Here is a 12,279-nt window from a genome sequence, read left to right as displayed (position 1 = left end):
GTCCAGCTTATCAGTATGGATCTATTTAGCTAAGCTGGAAGCTCTAGGCAGCGGAGTTTGCCCTCCACACCTTTAGTCAGGTGTGGAGATTTTTGCATTTCTCTGCGGTGGACTTTTTCTAGTTTTTATTACTGACCGCACAGTTTTCTGTTCTGTACTAATTCTGTCTAGCTAGTAGTGGCCTCCTTTGCTAAATCTTGTTTCATACTACGTATGTCATTTCCTTCTCCTCTCACAGTCATTATTTGTGGGGGGCTGTCCTATCCTTTGGGGATTTTCTCTGAGTCAAGATAGCTTTCCTGTTTCTACCTTTAGGGGTAGCTAGTTCTCCGGCTGTGACGAGGTGTCCAGGGAGTGACAGGAACATCCCACGGCTACTGCTAGTGTCTGTGTTAAGATTAGGAACTGCGGTCGGTATAGTTACCACCTGCTCAGAGCTAGTCGCATGTCGCTCCTTAATCACCAGACCATAACAGTCCGGCCTCTCTGTGAAGACTTCCATTGAAGGAGAACTCACCACCTCTCGTGTCCGCCCGTTCACTAAACCTGAATTATCCTCAAGACTTCAGAAAATCAGATTTATTAGATCCTTCTCTGTTTGAGAAAATAATTCTAAAGACACTTTTGACTTATTCAAGATTTAACGCCTCCTGACAAATGGGATGGAGAGTAGGATTTCTGTCTTGTATACACAGACCTACACTAATAAGTCTGTAGTATATAACGGACATTTTTACCTCCTTTTTGCTTTCTATGTAAATAATTAAAAGGTAGTTCACAAGAGAATATCAATATGCAGATGCTATAGTCACAGGAAGCCAAAAATCACAAAATGTATAACCCAGCTGCTAGGGTGTCAATGCGGACAAGGTGGCATCCTTTACATCTAGAGAAAAGAGCATTTAATCAAAATTGTAGAAGCAGATTCTTTACTGTAAGAGCAGATTCACTACTAAAAGTTAAGAGGGGCCTGGACGCCTTTCTTGAAAAATATAATATTACATGTTATGGGCAGTAGATTCTGTGTTTGGACATTGATCCAAGGAACTAGCTTAATTGCTGTTTGGGGAGTCGGGAAAGAATTTATCCCCTACTATAGAGCTATTAGTTTCTGCCCCATGGAGCTTTTGCCTTCCTCTGGATCAACACGTCAGGCTATAGATTGAACTCTATGGACTTAAGTCTACCTTAAACCTTGAAAACTATTAAACTAAAAGCTATGAGTCTTGTAATCTCATCCAATATATATTACAAATTATAGGGGTTGTAAATGATTATAAACATACGGTATGTCTGCTTTAGCATCCACATTACGCTACGTAAAATACAGACCTCCCACGGTTGTAGACTAGCATACAAACCTTCTCCAATAGTCTAAAAAATTCTGCAACTTGTCATATATATAATATCATTCAAGGCATCCGGGACATCCTGAGCTCCCTAAATTAGTTAATCATCACAATATGAGGTGAGAATTTCTTCGTCTCACTGCTCTTACAGTAAAGACTCTTCTCCTAAGATGATGGTGAAAAATTATTTCTCTTAGATGTGACAGATCTCCTTTTGTTACGGTTTTATTCCCAGTCATAATTAGACCATACTTACTAACTTTTGAAGGTTATCATTGGAGAGGGAGTTGTAGCCTTGTCCCTTTTGGATGGCATGACCCTCAATGCCCTTCATGCATATTCTCTGCCTCCTCCATGCCTCTGTTTCCACAACTTGCTGATTTCTAGAAGGTTTCGGTGGGACCCGGGAGGTTTGTCAGCTCTCTTTGAGAGTCCAGGAAGTCTTGTCTTTTTCCTGGAGCCTTCCACATATTCCGGAAGAGTTGTCCAACATGAACTAGATCATTAGATGGATACCGTTATCGAACATTGATATGTTTCTTCATAATCATATTTGTACCAAACTGAACTGAATATGATGTTAAAATCTGGCTGCATTACAGCCTTCCGCCCCCCCCCCCCCCAGCCTGGTTCACCACTTCTAGTAGTATGCTACTCCTACGATTACAAAAGCCATAGATCTGAATGATTGTGTATTACAACCCAGTTGAAATAATTGGCTTTTTAAGGTTAAAGCAGAGATCAGTTTAATGTCACAAAAAAACGAATTATCGGTACGCACACACACTGAGCCGTAGACCCGCCATCTCGGAGGACAGTGGAGCACATTATTTTACACTTTTCTCAACATTTTATCCAAAAACTATTTTACTTCGGCATGGAATTATATTTTCATAAGAATTGATTTTTCCTTCTGCCTTTCATGAGTAATTTAATTGACTCTGAATATTAGTAGCGCTTTTGTGTTCTTTCCTATTAAATTAGCAGCTGACATTTTGATAGCATTTTCCCCCTTTCCAAATATATTAAGTGAGCTAATATGGCTGGAATAATAAAGTTGGCTTTCTAAGCCAATTTCAACATTTATAGCAAAATCATTTATTCATTCAGACATATCAAGATAAAATTGTATATATCTATGTAAATGAACTGAGGGCATGCACACGTGTACTGTGTGTATATAATTAATTTGTTTGCTGTTCTCCTGATATTCATAAAAAAAATCCGATAGCTGCCACTGCGCATGTTCCAGTGGCGCCATCTTGCTAAAGAAAAAAAAAGTCTTTCTCCAAGATGGCGCTACCATCGGCGATCACTACTTCTACAGCGATCCGATAGCTGCTACTGCTCAGGCGCCAGTGGCGCCATCTTGGAGGAGGACATTTTTTTCTCTAGAAAGATGGCGGTGCCAGCGCCTGCGCATTAGCAGCTGTCAGATCACCGATAGCTGTTACTGTGCAGGTGCAGCTGGCGCCATTTTCAAATGGATGTTTTTTTTAATGAGTATGAGGAGAACAGCAAACAAATTAATTATATAAGCAGTACATATGCGATCGTGGTGCAGCGCAGGCGCCACCGCCGGTGCCTGCTTGCAGAAGGGTTTATTTTTTTATTTCCCAAGATATATGTAATATTAATTATGTAAACTGCAAGCAGGTCACTGAGGGATCAGTGGCCTGTCAGAAGCCATACAGATGAATACCTAATAAGAGCACCACATAAAGCCCCCCGACAGGCCGCCCCGGAGCACGAGCATATCATTAACTCAAAACTGAAAATAATGATTAAACAACAAACACAATGGATTTCATCAACCAAGGTATCATTTTAATCAGTATAACGTCACCGACCTGACACTGTAGGTTACTGAGCACATTTCTGCAGTCAGGTTCTCTTTACTTTAACTTACTAAAGCAATTTAAAAACATTGGAATACCCCTTTAAACAATTTACTAAAAACTTACTCTAAAGCCAGTAGTGTGATGTATGACTATCAGGAAATGTGCAAAGGATGATGAAAACCGGGGGATGTGCAAACATACTGTCATGTCGGACGCCGTTCATACTAGGGCGTTCGACAGACAGCGGTAATTCCGCTTTTGTCCACTATGCTCTCAGTGGCGTCGGCTAGATTTTGTCTAGCTGGTCCGGGGTTAATTTAGCTGGTGCTTGGATTGGAAGCTGGGTCACGCCCACTGCCTTTAAATTGTCCTTCTGAACATTGGGCGTCGCCGATTGTAGCTTCTGTCTTGTGCTTGGTTATCTCGGTCTGGAGTGGTAGTCTAGGAGAAGGAGTATCGTATCTGGTGGTGTATTTCCCTTTGTCATATTTTCCTCCTTCTTATATTTGTATTTGTTTTGCCCTGTGCACTTATAGTGTATTCCTGTGTGACTGCGGCGTGGTGTATATTTTCCGTTATCCTTGTCTGTGCTAACTGTGGGTATTGGTTAGTGGTCTCTTCACTGGGTGGTGGGTGGTGGTTTCAGCCAGGGGTTGTAACAGGAGACAGGGTGAGGATGGAGGCCCAGACATGCACACCATCAGTGTAAACTCTGGGAGAGGGTCAGTCAGGGTTTCCCAGAGTTGAGGGAAATCGCAGGGGCCCGGGTTACTAGCTCTTGCCTACCTAGGCTTCCCGTGACACATACCATTTTGCCATGTTCATGGTATGTAAATGCTCAGCTAATACAGCAAACCAAATATTTATGTTGCAGGCACTTAATTACCAATTAACTACCAATCTGACAAAAGTCCATCAAGAAATGCATACCATGGTTGACAAGAGAGCATAGTTGCTGCCTGAATACGTGCACACAGAACTGAGTACGGATTCAATAGAAAGCCTAACCTGTTTTATCATTGGACCCTATGGTTGAAGTACATTGCTGTAAGCGCAGATACACACATCAGTTTTCAAGATCGGTGGGCCAAGACTTTCCATTAAATCCATACTCCAATCTGTGCTTTTGGTCCTGTCACCTGAGCTCCATGTTTAACAGAGGACTTTTGAACAATTGCTAAGGGTCTTAGGCTAGGTTCACATTGCGTTAATGGGTTAACGCTAACGGACTGCGTTGCATGTCGAAATTGTCGCAATTAACGCCATGCAACGGGTCCGTTAGCGCACCCATTGACGGCAATGTGAATCTGATCTCCAGCACATAGCTAGCGCATGCCATTTTCGGCACGCGCTAGCGATGTGCCGTTATTTTCTGACGGACCATGGACGCTGCAAGCAGCGTCCGAGGTGCACCCGAGGTCCGTTCCTTGCTAGCGCAGATCGGGGATCTGCGCTAGCGGGATCGGCAAACGCGATCCCTATAGATACATTGCCTTACCGCAATCCGCTAGCGCTATGCGCTTAACGGATTGCCCTAACGCAATGTAAACCTAGCCTTAGGACCCAGACCCCGACTGATCTGCAGTCAAATGAAGTGCCTGTGTAAGGAAGTGGGCAAGAGAGAAAATGAGCACAGTTGGTGCTTAGCTGAGTAACTGCAAGCGAACACCGCCATCTTCTGGTCATGGGTGAAAGAGAAGTGAAAGTAAAAGAATTGTAGTAGCAGTAGGAACCCTAATAGTGGAAGTGCGTGTCCCCAGGGAAGAGATTGAAGACGACACTGGGTCAGGTGACAGTTGTGTCGCAGTACAAACATAAAAGGCCTAGCCAGACCAAGAAGGGAGGTGTTGGTGCCAGAACCTCTACCAGGCAGATCGTGTGGCCGCCAAGTAGACATACAGCCACCATCACCACAGTAGGATCCGAGAGTGTTCAGATGGAGAAAGCCTGAGCTGTGAGGAAAGACCCACACCAGTAGATGACTGTAAGCAGTGCCAGTAGAAGACCGCAAGCAGCGCCAGCAGAAGACCATAAGCAGTACCAGTAGAAGACTGTAAGCAACTCAAGTAGAAGACCATGACCAACGCCAGTAGAAGACTACAAGCAACTCCAGTAGAAGACCGTTGCCAGATATGAACAAGGTTCGGGAGATGAACCTACTGTAGCAGAGGACCGTTCCTGTGGGCCATAGACTTACGGTACAGAGTGGGGGCTGGGTCCCTGCTTCAGGAAACGGAGATGGCCAGTGCGATAAACACAGTGTATACCCACTGACTCGCATATCTAGGACTTGCGGCCTCAGGGCTGCCACCAGAAATTTCGGGGCCCCATACTGGCAAAATTTTCGGGGGCCCCCTTGAGACTCCACCCAGGCTCCACCCCAGCCCCACCTCCACGCTCCACCCCTCGAACTGGCCACAGTCCCACCGCTCTCTCTCGGAAAATCTCCACTTCTCACCTATCACACATTGACAGTTCCCATCACCAGATCACACATAAAGCCGGCAGCTTTTGTTTTGGCCAAAAGATTTTTTAAGCCACCAAAATGACAAGGTAGACATTTTTGGCCAGGCCCTACTCTACTGTAACCTATTAAATATTTGTTAAAATATGCAATACAATTTAGGTTTATTTTTATTTATTTTTCAATTTTTAAAATGACCTATAATACCACATACAAGGAACGAATACCACAGCACCATGACCAGACACCATATTACCACCACAGTGACCGAATAATATCAAATACAAGGAACAAATACCACAACACCATGACCAGACCACATATTACCACTACATAGTGACTGAATACTACAATACTGATCAGTAATAAAAAACACCCCACAATACTATCACCATAAGTGCCAGTATTCACAGGAGATCTGTACTTAGTATGCAGTGTCTGTGTACAGGTAATATAGTGAACACCGGTGACATTATACACAGGAGCTCTGTATATAGTGTACAGTGGAGCGCCCCCAGACGTAGGGCCGCGGGGTACTCGGTACCGGGCCTCTCTGTCTCGGTCTTGGGGTTGTCACGGTGGCTAGACCCGGTCCGTGACCCTGCTAAGGGGCGTCCAAAGAAAGGTGTGATGATGGTGTGCGGTGCAAGGTGCGATGAATAACGAGGACACAGGGTTTCAGTCTCTTTACCTCTTTACTGAAGGCTTCGGGATCCGCAATCCAGAGCACTGCTAACAGGGCTGGCTGAGACCGGCCGGTCCGAAGGCACATCTAGAGTTCCCTTTGCAGGTGGAAATCAGTGCCTACCTTCTAGCGCCTGTGTGTTGTAGTACCTCCCTGCTGAGCACCACGGGATAGTCCTCACAACTGTTGTGTCTGTTTCTGATGTTTTTTCTCTCTCCGTCCCCCAGATGATATGGCTAGGACGCACACGTATGACGGGGTAGGCCTGGAGTTATTTTATAGGGACCCTAGAGACACCCCTCTCCCACAATTGCCTCCGTTGCCTGCTTAGGTGATTTAGGTGAGACAGCCAACCTATAATTAACTGTCCTGCCGCTGTTTGAAGTAATGCTTAGAGCCCAATACTTCCTCGGCGTTCCGGCCACCGGCTACGCGCCTCAGTAGGATGTTGCCACGGTCTTAGGGCATGACTCCTACTGGTTCTATTCTCCTTTGTGCTGCGATCTCGTTTCTCACTTCTCCACAATAAACCTCGCTTCGTGTCCTTTCTAAGGATGCCGCAGCAACGGGTGCAGGCGCGGCTCCGTAACGATCTGTCCTTTTCGCTAGTGGGTCACTTTGTTCTGTCTCTTTTTGGTTTTTCCAGTGTAAAATTAAGCATTGTTTATATTGTTCCCAGGTGAGCACAGCAATGCTGAGGCCCTCCTGCCTGGCCCAATCCTCGGGGTATACCATTGGAAGATCACCCCCTCCGAGCTCACATCTAGTGGTTCCCCCATAGTTGTCGGTAACGGAGGCACCAGCTTCTCCATAGTGTCGGGGGTCATCACTACCAGCTCAGTGGAGAGGAATCGGTCATTGTCGGAACGGGGAGCGGTCACGGGAGCAGGATCGGTCGGGAGAGCAGGGGCGCTTTCCATACCTGCGTCTGATGTGGTTCCACCGATGCCGATCTGTTCCACCGATGAGGACACTGGAGTCAGCAGCGGCTCGGACCGCTGTTCTTCCAAGGCGTCCTTCTGGCACAGCTCCGACTTCCATTGCTTCACATCGGCTGGCTCCATGTCCGGGATAGGTTGACTCGGCTCCCCCGCCGGCGGCTCCAAGAGGTTCGGGTCCTTCAGCTGCCGTGGGTTCGGATCCGCTTCTGGCCGGTGGGGATAATCCGGGATCACTTCGTCGTCGTTCAGGGACTCGCTGGTCACCTTCGCTGTCTCGAGGTCGGCAGCTGCACACGCACCTGGCTCCGCCATTTCTCGGGGGTGGAGCTCCTTCTTGTCTTGGTTCCCGCCATTGCAAATCAGGGGGCGGTTCTCCTCTGCTTCAGGGCAGGTCATCATCTTGAAGCAGTAGTCGGAGGGGGCGGTCGCCACTTTTGGCGCCGCTTTGATAGTCTCCTCCCATGGCACGCCCTTCTTCTTCTTCTGCGCTTCTCGTGACGCTGCAATGGTGGCGATTTTGGTGGGAACTTTCGGCGGCAAATAGCAATACACAGTCTTTGCAATAAATCACGGTTCAAGCACAATTCAGTCACAATTCCAAGGCACACATGACCTGATTCTTCAGGCTTAAGTAGATCCTGTTCGTGACGCCAAGTGTTATGACCCCAATGGCGAGGGTCTCAGAGAAATAGGTAAGTCTGCGAAGTACAAAAATCCAGCTCATAGGGCAGTGGTAACTGGGTTGACCATATATCTACTCCTAACGCCAACACTAGAAGTAGCCGGGGAACATGCCTACGTTGGTCGCTAGATGTCTCGCGCCAGCCGGAGAACTAACTACCCCTAGAAGAGGAAAACAAAGACCTCTCTTGCCTCCAGAGAAAGGACCCCAAAAGTAGGATACAAGCCCCCCACAAATAATAACGGTGAGGTAAGAGGAAATGACAAACATAGAAATGAACTAGGTTTAGCAAAGAGAGGCCCGCTTACTAATAGCAGAATGTAGTAAGATAACTTATTTGGTCAACAAAAACCCTATCAAACATCCACGCTGGAAATTCAAGAACCCCCGAACCGTCTAACGGCCCGGGGGGAGAACACCAGCTCCCTAGAGCTTCCAGCAAGGACAGGATACAGATTAAGTACAAGCTGGACAAAAATGCAAACAAAAACAAATAGCAAAAAGCAAGAAAGCAGACTTAGCTTAATCTAGCAGGAACCAGGATCAGTAGACAAGAGCACAACAGATTAGCTCTGATTACAACGTTGCCAGGCATTGAACTGAAGGTCCAGGGAGCTTATATAGCAACACCCCTGAACTAACGGCCCAGGTGAGCATACAAGGGATGACTGACATACCCAGAGTCAAATCACTAGTAACCACTAGAGGGAGCCAAAAAACAAATTCACAACAGTACCCCCCCCTTAGTGAGGGGTCACCGAACCCTCACCAAGACCACCAGGGCGATCAGGATGAGCGGCGTGAAAGGCCCGAACTAAATCGGCCGCATGCACATCAGAGGCGACCACCCAGGAATTATCCTCCTGACCATAGCCCTTCCACTTGACCAGGTACTGAAGCCTCCGCCTGGAGAGACGAGAATCTAAGATCTTCTCCACCACGTACTCCAACTCGCCCTCAACCAACACCGGAGCAGGAGGCTCAGCAGAAGGAACCACAGGCACAACGTACCGCCGCAACAAGGACCTATGAAATACGTTGTGAATGGCAAACGACACCGGAAGATCCAGGCGAAAGGACACAGGATTAAGGATTTCCAATATCTTGTACGGACCAATGAAGCGAGGCTTAAATTTGGGAGAGGAGACCTTCATAGGAACAAATCGAGAAGACAGCCATACCAAATCCCCAACACGAAGTCGGGGACCTACACCGCGGCGGCGGTTGGCAAAACGCTGAGCCTTCTCCTGTGACAACTTCAAATTGTCCACCACATGATTCCAGATCTGCTGCAACCTATCTACCACAGAATCCACCCCAGGACAGTCAGAAGGCTCCACATGTCCCGAGGAAAAACGAGGATGGAAACCAGAGTTGCAGAAAAATGGCGAAACCAAGGTGGCGGAACTAGCCCGATTATTAAGGGCAAATTCAGCCAACGGCAAGAAGGTCACCCAATCATCCTGATCAGAAGAGACAAAACACCTCAAATAAGCCTCCAGAGTCTGATTAGCTCGCTCCGTTTGTCCATTAGTCTGTGGATGAAAAGCGGACGAAAACGACAAATCAATGCCCATCCTACCACAAAAGGATCGCCAGAACCTGGAAACAAACTGGGATCCTCTGTCCGACACAATATTCTCAGGAATGCCGTGTAAACGGACCACGTTCTGGAGGAACACAGGAACCAGATCGGAAGAGGAAGGCAGCTTAGGCAAAGGAACCAAATGGACCATCTTGGAAAAACGATCACATATCACCCAGATGACAGACATGCCCCGAGACACCGGAAGATCAGAAATGAAATCCATAGAGATGTGTGTCCAAGGTCTCTTCGGGACAGGCAAGGGCAAGAGCAACCCGCTGGCACGAGAACAGCAAGGCTTAGCTCGAGCACAAGTCCCACAGGACTGCACAAAAGACCGCACATCCCTTGACAAGGACGGCCACCAAAAGGACCTGGCCACCAGATCCCTGGTGCCAAAAATTCCCGGGTGCCCTGCCAACACCGAGGAATGAACCTCGGAAATGACTCTACTGGTCCACCTAGCAGGCACAAACAATCTGTCAGGTGGACAAGAGTCAGGCCTACCAGCCTGAAATCTCTGCAACACACGTCGCAGATCCGGAGAAATAGCTGACAAGATAACTCCTTCCTTAAGAATACCCACAGGTTCAGCGACTCCAGGAGCATCAGGCACAAAGCTCCTAGACAGAGCATCGGCCTTCACATTCTTCGAACCTGGTAAATACGAGACCACAAAGTCAAAACGGGAGAAAAACAATGACCAGCGGGCCTGTCTAGGATTCAGGCGTTTAGCAGACTCGAGATACATCAGATTTTTGTGATCAGTCAAAACCACCACACGATGCTTAGCACCCTCGAGCCAATGATGCCACTCCTCAAATGCCCACTTCATGGCCAACAACTCCCGATTGCCCACATAATAATTTCGCTCTGCAGGCGAAAACTTCCTAGAGAAAAAGGCACAAGGTCTCATAGTAGAGCAACCAGGACCTCTCTGAGACAAAACGGCCCCTGCCCCAATCTCCGAAGCATCCACCTCAACCTGAAAGGGCAGTGAGACATCAGGCTGGCACAAAACAGGCGCCGAAGTAAACCGGCGTTTCAACTCCTGGAAAGCCTCCACGGCAGCAGGAGCCCAGTTAGCTACATCAGAGCCTTTCTTGGTCATATCCGTCAAAGGTTTAACAACGCTAGAAAAATTAGCGATAAAACGACGGTAAAAGTGAGCAAAACCCAAGAACTTCTGAAGACTCTTAACTGACGAGGGCTGAGTCCAATCATGAATAGCTCGGACCTTGACTGGGTCCATCTCCACAGCAGAAGGGGAAAAAATGAACCCTAAAAAGGGAACCTTCTGTACACCAAAGAGACACTTTGAGCCTTTAACAAACAAAGAATTTTCACGCAAAATCTTGAAAACCATCCTGACCTGTTCTACATGCGAGTCCCAATCATCAGAAAAAAACAGAATATCGTCCAGATAAACGATCAAAAATTTATCCAGATACTTCCGGAAAATGTCATGCATAAAGGACTGAAAAACTGAAGGCGCATTAGAGAGCCCAAAAGGCATCACCAAGTACTCAAAATGACCTTCGGGCGTATTGAATGCGGTTTTCCATTCATCTCCTTGCTTAATGCGCACAAGGTTGTACGCACCACGAAGATCTATCTTGGTGAACCACTTGGCACCTTTAATCCGGGCAAACAAGTCTGACAACAGCGGCAAAGGATACTGAAATTTGACAGTGATCTTATTTAAGAGCCGATAGTCAATACAAGGCCTCAAAGATCCGTCCTTTTTGGCCACAAAAAAGAATCCCACACCAAGAGGGGAAGAAGAAGGACGGATATGCCCCTTCTCCAGAGACTCTCTAATATATGAACGCATAGCGGTATGTTCAGGTACCGACAGGTTAAATAATCTTCCCTTAGGAAACTTACTGCCTGGAATCAACTCTATTGCGCAGTCACACTCCCTATGAGGAGGCAGTGCACTGGACCTGGACTCGCTGAAAACATCCTGATAATCAGACAAATACTCCGGAACTTCCGAAGGCGTAGAAGAAGCAATAGACACGGGCAGGGAATCCCCATGATTTCCACGGCATCCCCAACTTGACACTGACATGGCCTTCCAATCCAAGACTGGATTATGGGTCTGCAACCATGGCAACCCCAAAACAACCAAATCATGCATTTTATGCAAAACAAGAAAACGTATAACCTCCCGATGTTCAGGAGTCATACACATGGTAACCTGTGTCCAAAACTGCGGTTTATTTTCTGCCAACGGCGTAGCATCAATACCCCTAAGAGGGATAGGATTTTCTAATGGCTCAAGAACAAAACCACAGCGCTTGGCAAATGACAGATCCATAAGACTCAGGGCAGCACCTGAATCTACAAACGCCATGGCAGGATAAGATGACAGTGAACAAATCAAAGTTACAGATAGAATAAATTTAGGTTGCAAATTACCAACGGTGACAGGACTAACAACCTTGGTTAGACGTTTAGAGCATGCTGAGATAACATGTGTAGAATCACCACAGTAGTAACACAAGCCATTCTGGCGTCTATGAATTTTCCGCTCATTTCTAGTCAGGATTCTATCACATTGCATTAAATCAGGTGCCTGTTCAGACAACACCATAAGGGAATTTGCGGTTTTGCGCTCCCGCAACCGCCGGTCAATTTGAATAGCCAGGGCCATGGAATCATTTAGACCTGTGGGAATAGGGAAACCCACCATCACATTCTTAATGGCTTCAGAAAGGCCATTTCTA

Source organism: Ranitomeya variabilis, chromosome 4 (genome assembly GCF_051348905.1).
Source record: "Ranitomeya variabilis isolate aRanVar5 chromosome 4, aRanVar5.hap1, whole genome shotgun sequence".
NCBI classification, from domain to species: Eukaryota; Metazoa; Chordata; class Amphibia; order Anura; family Dendrobatidae; genus Ranitomeya; species Ranitomeya variabilis.
The sequence above is the reverse complement of the archived record's forward strand: the minus strand, read 5'-3'. Positions refer to the sequence as shown.